General features: G+C 35.6%; 1 long non-coding RNA gene across 1 annotated transcript; it reads left to right on the forward strand.

The window, feature by feature from the left end:
* The first annotated feature begins 51 nt into the window (after positions 1-51).
* On the forward strand, positions 52-8,900 carry LOC140152004 (uncharacterized). Its single transcript, XR_011859013.1, has 2 exons — positions 52-1,585; positions 1,616-8,900. It is a non-coding gene; the product is annotated as an uncharacterized lncRNA (long non-coding RNA).
* The last annotated feature ends 780 nt before the right edge of the window (positions 8,901-9,680 follow it).

Consider the following 9,680-nt stretch of genomic DNA (forward strand, 5'->3'; position numbering starts at 1 on the left):
TCGCCTACCAACTGGCCAGTTGACCAGGCCAACGTTTGTTCCTCTTTAACACCTAGGGTCCATCTGATGAAGACATGCTACACATTCAAAGTCATGTTGCCATTACTTAGTATATTTTTGCACCTGCTGAGACATGCTGTGATAACTGCACAAAAAATGTGACACATACACTGCAATTTGCTTCATGTGCCAAAATGCCTGTTAATTGGTCACATGGTTCAATTTGGTATTGAGGACGTTCTCAAACAATATGGCTAAGACACAGAAATTTGCTGTATTTTATTTATAAAAAAAGTGAAACTAATTTTACAAACCAATCCAGAATTTTCTTGTGATTTGTGTTAATTACATGTATGTTATTATAACTTTAATTTCTTTCATTCAAATTCATTTGAACTAGATGCAGGTCTTTTGCATAGACTGCATTGTGGATCGTATAATTTTTATTTTTCATTTTCCCAATAATAACCTTTCTTACTGAAACAAAAGTATTTGTATCATGAAATTCCTTCCCATAGAGACGAGTGAGTATATCAAGATTGTAGAAGCTTATAATGCTGTGAAGCAAAAATTTATATATATATTGCTTAATGTACTATATTATTGATTGCATAATTTCAGGTCACCATGAGGGTAGTATAAGACATGTCAACTTATTTGCCTTTCTACAGAGTGAAATGATTTCTTGTTTTTTTTAAGACTTTCAAACGTACTAGTAATCCTATGGTACGTTATGTGACTTCCCATCTAGAGGAAGACAAATTCACTATCATGGGTGTATTCCTTGAGTTTTCATGCACGTGAGACCCATTGATGCTATGAACAATTGCAATAAAATATGAATCACTGCCCTTACAGCTCTCCTACACTTTCCCAAGACAGTTTTGTGTAGCTCACCTGCAACTATAAAACCCAAGTTCTTATGGTTTATGGAAAGTGTTGGAAATGAGGTGGCCCCTTTGGCCAAATGCCCATCAAAATGACTGCGGGCTGTCGATACACCACCCTTCAGGCCCACAGGGACCATGAAATTTTGATAACTAAGTCAGCAAGATGAACTTGTTTGTTGATTTCTGCCCTTTTTATGCCATTATTATTTGTTGATCTCTGTGTCTGACATACACTCTTTATTTTTGTAAAATTTGAGTGAGGGCCCGTAGAATTTTAGACAGTCCATTTTGGCTTATTTCCAACACTGCGTATGTATATGGATTAAGTAGGCAGTCAGTACTTAACAGACCTTCTTGGAATATAAAGTTACAAGGTGTAAGGGTCTGTCAAAAAGAAGAATGCATCTTGGAAGCCAACTGACATTTTCTAATGGATTTAATGCTGTCATGTTTGCAATGTCACCCATGGAATGACAGGTAACCACATTTTTTTCCACACCTGGTTGTCCATCATTGCATCAAAGTGTGCTCTGTATTTTGTGAAGCCCTCGTCTCATACCATAACATTATACACAAGGCATAATTAATTGTGTACTTCTGGCATTCCACATTTATTTCACATGCACTTTTTTAAAAATAAAACACGGGGTGGAATCACTCCCATGCATTTCCTTACTTCAGCATATTACCAATGTGTTTATTTCAAATAAAACAAAGCTTGTTAGGTTCAGCAGTTAGTGCTTTCATCAGCAAAATTCAACATTTTATGGGTACCTGTTAGTTGTGCAAATGATGCTAACATGTAACTGATGTACGCCAGTCAAGATGAGTGGCAATTAATGGTTTAAAACACTGTTCAGTTTGATGATATATTGAGCTTGGTTTGCTGCAATGAAAACCAAATGTAAAAATTATATGTAATCAATGGAATTGTGGATGATGTCACTGCTATTGACTTGATGATTTCTTGGGAATTTAATTTGATTATTATAATTATGAATCACACTGAAAACATTCCTATCTGCAAAGACACAGTTCTTAAACCTCAATGTTTGTACACTCATACAATGACCTTTCATTGCGTTGGGTACACAAACTCGCGCTCTACAACTTGAGGTCAACGTTTGTGCTATGAAGGTATTTGAACTGTGCCATTGGGAATAAGAATGTTTTTGTTCATGAATATTGTGACACGCTGTAATGTCATGGTAGATGGCCAGTGTATGGATTGGATTCTGTCTGTACCAGCTACATTACCCCATAAGTTTGCTTGGATCTTTGGATGAATTATAATAGATAATAGGATTGTACTTTAAAAATCAAATTAACCAAGTTGTAGCACCAGTTAAAAAAATCAACACATGCCCCACCATCCTACCCAGTACAATATGCACAAGGTGTCACTAGAGCTCAAATATTTATCATAATATGGTGGTATGTGTCGCATCTGTAATGCATACCCACCAATATTGGGTATATGATACAACTTGTAACCTGATATTAGTTGTGCTTCTTGGTATATCTTTTGGTAATTCTGTTAATTGAGAACAATCTATGTCATCGTATCCTCCACAGCTTTCATTTTATGAATGGACTTATCTCAACTTTGATGTAAAATTTCCTTGCTTATGTGTGTGTAAAGTCTCTTCCACCTCTGGTTTGATTCCACACATACTGCCTGCCAATTTTAATGTATAACACCATTTTTGATTGGATATACAGATATGATACAAGAAAGTTACATCCGGGACTTGAGATTGATATTAAAAAATAGCATGAATAAGGCTCTATGGTATTTAATCAATCCACTTAACTATTGTCACTGATGGTCTCATGAATATTAAATTAATTAGCTGATTATTGAAATCTAAGTCAAGACAATTCTAATGTGATGCAGTCTACTGCTTAATTGGGGTATAAAAGATCCAAATCATAAAAGCCTTGGACTTTCAAGTCATGCTTGATGATATCGTGGGAAAATCTTTGGTAGACGGTTTGTGTGGATTGAGTGGAATCAAACCGGCTGTAAAGGAGACTAGTGTGAAGGTGGCAGGCAGGAATGAGTTACTTACCGTATTGTTTGTATTAAACGGCCCGGGAGTATTGTATCTTTTCAAATGGGGCATTTATTAGAATTGAATTTTCAGTGAAAAATCTTCAAAATTGACAGCGAACGTCGGAAGAATCATTCACTGCCGGGTTCAAATTCAAAATGGTGATGCACACTGAACCATGTGGAACATGTTTTCTTGGTAAATACAACAAAATTAAATCCGTAAGTGCATCATCAAACAAGAATCTGATGAAATTAGTGAAATTCTACCATAATTGGGCAGTGAGCTGGGTGAAAGTTTTAAGCTTACTCACCTGATATTTCATGGCGATTTATTAATTTTTGTCCATTTTTCATTGAAAAATTGGAAGGGTGGATTATTAGAGGGGGCATTCAATACAAATAATATGGTATATGGTGACAGTGGTATAAAACAACAGCATTTTTGTGATGTGTTTTTACATTATTTAGTTGACATTCACAAGGGAATGAACTTCCACTTTGAGTTGAAACATTCATTTCTATTTAAGTCATTTTTTGTTAATTTTATATGTATTATGTATAGATAGTGTAGTGTGGTTATAATTCATACAAATATATTAAACATCAGATAGCCTCTGATTATTACTTCAATCTGTTTGCCCAGAGAAGATATCTCACACTTCCCACAATGCATTTCATCTGTGTCAGCTTTCTGTGTCAGCTTTTAAGTGCAACATGAGTCAATAGTGATAAGTTCCTCAATGAACAGAGCACATCCAGATCTGTTTATTTCTTGACTTTGCAGTACAAAGCAATGGGAGTATAATTTGATGAAGTGATGCATCATGTTGCAATGGATTCTGGAAATGGTAAGATATCTTCTCTGCTTTTTGCCAATCCGGTATTATAATCATTTCTGAATCATCTCCAATGTATTGCAAGCCGTTGAATACGGGCAAGAAATTTGTTAGGGCAAAGATCAAATTGTAATGTTTAAATGCCTATTATGTATTCTGATCTGATCCACTTGTCATGTCACCATATATTTGATTAAATAAAGGTATTAAACCTATAAACCTAACAAAGCATACATTTTCTAATTGTGAAATACCTTTATGGCAATCATTGTTTTGTACTTTTTCATTTGAACCATCTTATCATTGCTGACGTCGTACTACTTGGATCAGATCATGTCTCTGAAAATTGTTGCTCGCTAGCAACTAAGTTTGATGTTACAATTTGTATTTTAACAGTGAAGAATGCCATTGGCTTAACTGTATTGGTTGGAAGTCCTTTAATCATGAACTTTTTTTGTCAAAATACACATCCAATATAGCCAAGAAATGTAGAAATAGTTGCATCCATGGCTAAAAGTACAATATTTTGTGAGAGTGAGTTAATAGATATGAATTCCAAATGTCTGTTGCTTCCTTCCTTCATTTCACCGGATTTGTTACGGTTACATTTTGACAATTTTGTAACAATGACTTACTTGGGTGTCATTATCAAATGATGCATTTTTGAATAATTATCCTTAGGCAAAGTAGAAATAGATCAAATGTTGTTGTCATTGTATCCGTAAATTTGACCTGAAATGGACTGGAAGCACATATCAAATGGCACTTCTAGGTGTGATCCTGGACAGTTCATGCAAACTACTTTGATGACCTGTAATCTGCTGTACCTGAAACAAGCATTCAAAAGAGTTGTAAAAAGTTTGGTTATTTGTAACAAATATTTTATTATTAATAACATTGTGTTGCCTTTTTTTCCCACCCTTATGGTGGGTTGCACTCTGTAAATTGTAATGTGTCTTCTGCCATATCTTTGAAAAAGATGACTAGGGAATTGAGTATAGATTGGACACTGCTGATTGGTAATAGGATGAAAATAGGCTGGTTTTTGTCTGGTTATTCTTTTTTTATCAAATTTGGTTGTCAGCTGACCTAACATGAATAGATCTCTAACCGATAGGCTTGCAATAGTTAGTAATGATGAAAACCAAAGTATAAAAATTATGCATTGTGATATCGTGAATACGGTCAAAACTGCCTGGCTTTGGATAAGGGATGTATTCAAGGGGTGGCATTGGGGTGATAAATGAGGTCCAGGGGAAATCCTCTATAGCTGGGGGGGGGGGGTACGGGGCAAAGGCTTCAGAAGGTGGAGTATTTTTGACATGGAATATACTAGAAACTTTGAAACAATTGTATTTTTGCTGGATACAATATTAATGACATGTATGGCGACAATGTCAGATATATAAAACTGGTACTTCATGTTAAAACTAGACAAGAAGTATTGTTTGTTTTTTCCTCAAATTATGACCATCACTGTTTAATTGTACCTGTTGCATACTGGCCTAATGAGTCAATATGCATAATTTGTTACGACATTATGCACAGACACTGTCAAGAAAGTTGTATGTGCAGTGAATGGATTTTGCAGTTTGGAATTGAAATTACATATTGGACAAACGAATCACTTGTCAAATGTTAAGCTTTATACTATATATTGGGTTTGTTTGAGATGATCTTAACACTTGACAAAAAAGATTTCCAAAAAGTCAAACATATGACTGCAAATGCAGATGCAACTTTCTTGCATAAAATGGCACAATGTCAGTGAAGATGAAAGACTGGTGTAGTCTTCAGACTCTTCACCATCAACAATACTGTGTATGTATCATAATCTCATGTATCATAGGTGTGTATCAAATGTGTAGTTTGCTGGCTACTGATGTAGGATTTACACAAGACAGACATTGATGTTTTGTTACCATCCATAGGGCTGTCACATGCTATGAATCTATGGGGTAAGAAACTGATATTTTGCACCCATAAAATTACCAAAGATGAGAGCATTCTTTCTTAAGCTGTGACAAGCATATGCACTGTCAGAGATACAGAAAGGCCCAGTGTATGAATTGTAGAACTTCATGGCCATAAATAATTATATCACTCATACATAAATTCTAGACAGTTCATTGGTTAATTGCCATTTATCATTTTTACAATCAGCCTCTACGTGTGATAGTTTTTACCATCACAGTGTTGCGCTGTAGTACATGTGCGCCAGGCCAAGAGCCGACTCTTAAAGACTCACCTATTTCATTCTGGCGTTCCAACATGTGAAGTGTGTCACAGCCAAACATGGTGGTGTTACATTGATGAAAAAATGTATAACCTAAATAGTATTTTTAAGTAATGGAATTTATGATATCAGTGATATAATACAAATATTAACTGTATAAGTTTGTGTAATGGTCGAAATACAGTCACTCAGTGAAAGGTGTTTGCATTGTTCCATTCCACACATCATTCCAGCTTGTGGAATGGAACAATCCATCTTTCATGATTATATTTCGACCATCGCTCTCATGGACAGTTAATACTTGCATACTTCAAAATGCTATCAATCAGTAATGAGTATTAGGGTCGATTGCCAGTGTCATTAGAGAACCTTGTATGTGTGCAAGGTATCTCTGTCATAAACCAATGCTGTGCATGTTTTGTGTCTTGTCATGCAACTTGCAATGTAAAAATTCAAGCCTTAAATATCAGACAGCTAATTTACATAAAACAAATCTTGGGCAAATGTAAAAAAAACTGTGATTTTAACAAACTTGATGATGCCAATATATGGCATAATAATGATGACAAATTTTTGTAAGTAATATTATATGTTTGAAATTTAATGGGAATTGTATGCTATAAACCTGTATTAAAGAAATGTACAAAAATTATACCTGAAAATGTGCTCAGATGTTTGGATGTCAGTGTACAATATATTGGTTTTGTTTTTAGTACCCCTTTTATTTTATTTTCTTTCAGTGTATTGGGATGTTGAGGGTGTGTAATGCATTGTGGGGGTTGATTTGCGATGCCTGATTGATTACTTTGCCTTGACTGGTTGAGGGTGGGTACATTTGAGTTGTATTTGCAACTGGAAGTATATTCAACCCAGTTTGATCCTCTTTGGTTGATTTGTTGATTTGAGTAGCTTGATTCTCTGTTTAAGCCAGTGGTTCCCTACCAGTGGGTCAAAACTCAAGGCCATAAGGACTGGGGTCTGGGACTTTCAGGTTTGATTATATCACTGGGAACAGTAACACAATTCTAACATGGGGTCATAAGTGGTCCGAGTTTTGACAAATGGGGTTGTGTTTTAATAAATTGGGAACCATAGTTTTCTATGCAAGCCAACCTCAAGAATTGTGACATTAGTGTTAACTTGGTATCACAAAATCATACGGTGGAAATCTTTACACCCCCTGATACTATCTTCTGAATAAAATAAAACATTGGTCCATGGATTTTATTTCCTGTATAGATAGTACAGAAGTATTGCTGACACAAAGACTTTTACCCAATATCACACTAGATCAACTGTTGGAAATAGCCTGTATTTGATCATTTCTGGGGTGTCATCTCAGCAGCATGATCGTACAGGAGGACTCGTGTATTTAAATCTGCTTGGTTAAATAAACTATGTGAGTGGTAATAGAGGCATTGGTATCAGGACAGAGTAATTATGAGGTGCATCTGTGCCCTTGACCTATTTCAAGCAAGAGGCATGCTAACCAAAGTAACACACTCTTCATTGTTAATATTGTGGTATCTCTTGGCCAAAATAAAATTGTTAATTATTGTATAGTGTACAAAATGGATTATCTGTAGAATATTACCATAATTTGTTAATATCAGTTTGATAAAGGCCTGATATGCCAAGCCAATACACTTTGATATAAAGTGATGACATGGCAGCAGAAAGACACAGTGGCTTTAGCTGCTGTTTGTATGGTTGCTGTGATGTGTACATGCATAGATCTGGTTATGCACTGTCTTGCATATCTAATCATACATGCTAATCATACATGCAAAAGGTAATGCACATGTCCTGCTGCCTCTTGAGCCATCACAATTATGTCAAGTATGCTTAGAGTGAATGAAGGCTTAAAAAATCTGCAACAGTACATAGTATTCTATCAGGTATATTAAAATGCAATGCCTGTCACACACCTTTGGTAGTTGCCAACATGGGCATTGTGTTTGGTAAATGCATGCATTAAATTTACTAAGTGCATATTTGCTTGAACAGCCAATGAGATGCCAATATTTCACATCCTGAATCAATCAGAACTCTACTTCTGGTTTTGCTATCAGCAACATAAAAAGGTTGAAGAATTGTAAAAAGGAAAGCAAATGACCACCATCATTGATATTAAGGTGGTACTGACCTGTCATCTGGTTTTGAAAGTAATTCAAAATTTACAAAAGACCTTTTGCCTTACTGATGGTGGAACAGGTTCAAAGTTACCTCGTTTAACTACAGTTCTGCAAGTTTAAATATAGTTAATAAGTGGTACTTAAAAAAGAGGGGCAGCATTGTGCATTAAATAAATAAATAAATTCTTTTCTAATAGGGCCCTGTCGCTATAATACAAGGCTAAAGGTCTCTTATTAAATAGTTTGAGGATCCTAAAAGCACCTTAATTGTAAACAAGAATTGGCAAACCCGAGTATATAATAAAAATTAATAAAATGAGTTTAATCTAAACTAGTTGAAACCAGTTGGTGTCACTTTAAGGAAATGGTTTATATGGACAAACTTGGTATAAGATGATACCCTCTTAATATCCTCAACACATTTATTTTGTGTAGATGTTTGTGATATCCTCAATACACCTTTTATTATGTGTAGATAGTGAGTTCTAGTAGGTTGAAGTAGTTAAGTATGAACCATTCCATTATTTCCCTGCACCAGTGGCTGGACCATGCATACAAAGGCAACTGGCTGGTATTTTTTTGCACCAGATAAGCAAGTCAGTTATTGTAGAATTGTGTAGGTAGGCATTGTCAATTCTATAATGAGGTACTTCTGTCATGAGTTCATTTTTATGAAGAGAAACAAAGAAATATGGGAAATAAAAACAGCAGCTATTGCTAGCTGTACACTGATGATTACAAATAGAACTAAGTGTAATTGTTGCTTTATTTACCCCGCATATTGTGGTCAATATGGCTACAACATTTTTAATGCAAAGACCTTTGGCACTGGCCGACCGCTTGTCCTGATAATAATGTAAAAAGAACTAGGTCACACCTGCGTCACGCGATGGTACACAGCTTGTTCGGCAAATGAGGTGCCAATGTGATGGTGACTTGGTTCAATTAGCCAATCAGATCAAACTCCTGTTTAACACTTGGATGGTGAATTAAGTTTGGGGAACGGTGAAACCTCTGGTGTATTTTTAATCTGCAGTAAAGAGGAATAATCAAGCTGCAATGTAAACTTTATTTCACTTCAATCGGTGGTTTAGAACAAAAGATATGTGTCAGCAAATAAATTAGTCAAAATCGACTTTGGGAGATTTTTCTATTCATCAGAGGACGTTACACTAATTAAGGATGCTGTAACTTTTTAATGAGAAAAGTACACAAGAGCTGTCACATTCGGAGCCTATTTTTATATAGCTTTGTATGCGTTTAATAAGATAAGCAGCATTCGAAATTTTGGTTGTCCGGTTGCCCGGGACAACTAAAAAAGTCGCCGGACAACCAAAAATACTGATTCGGTTGTCCGCCGGACAACCATAAATCTAGCCAAAAGTCACATTTGTAGGCCTACGGACAACCAAAAACTTAGACGGACAACCAGAAATTGTAATCTGGTTGTCCGTGGGACAACCATTTATTTTTCCTAAATTCGAACACTGAAGATAAGCACCCCGGTACATCTGTGCAGGTGACAAA

Source organism: Amphiura filiformis, chromosome 1 (genome assembly GCF_039555335.1).
Source record: "Amphiura filiformis chromosome 1, Afil_fr2py, whole genome shotgun sequence".
NCBI lineage: Eukaryota > Metazoa > Echinodermata > Ophiuroidea > Amphilepidida > Amphiuridae > Amphiura > Amphiura filiformis.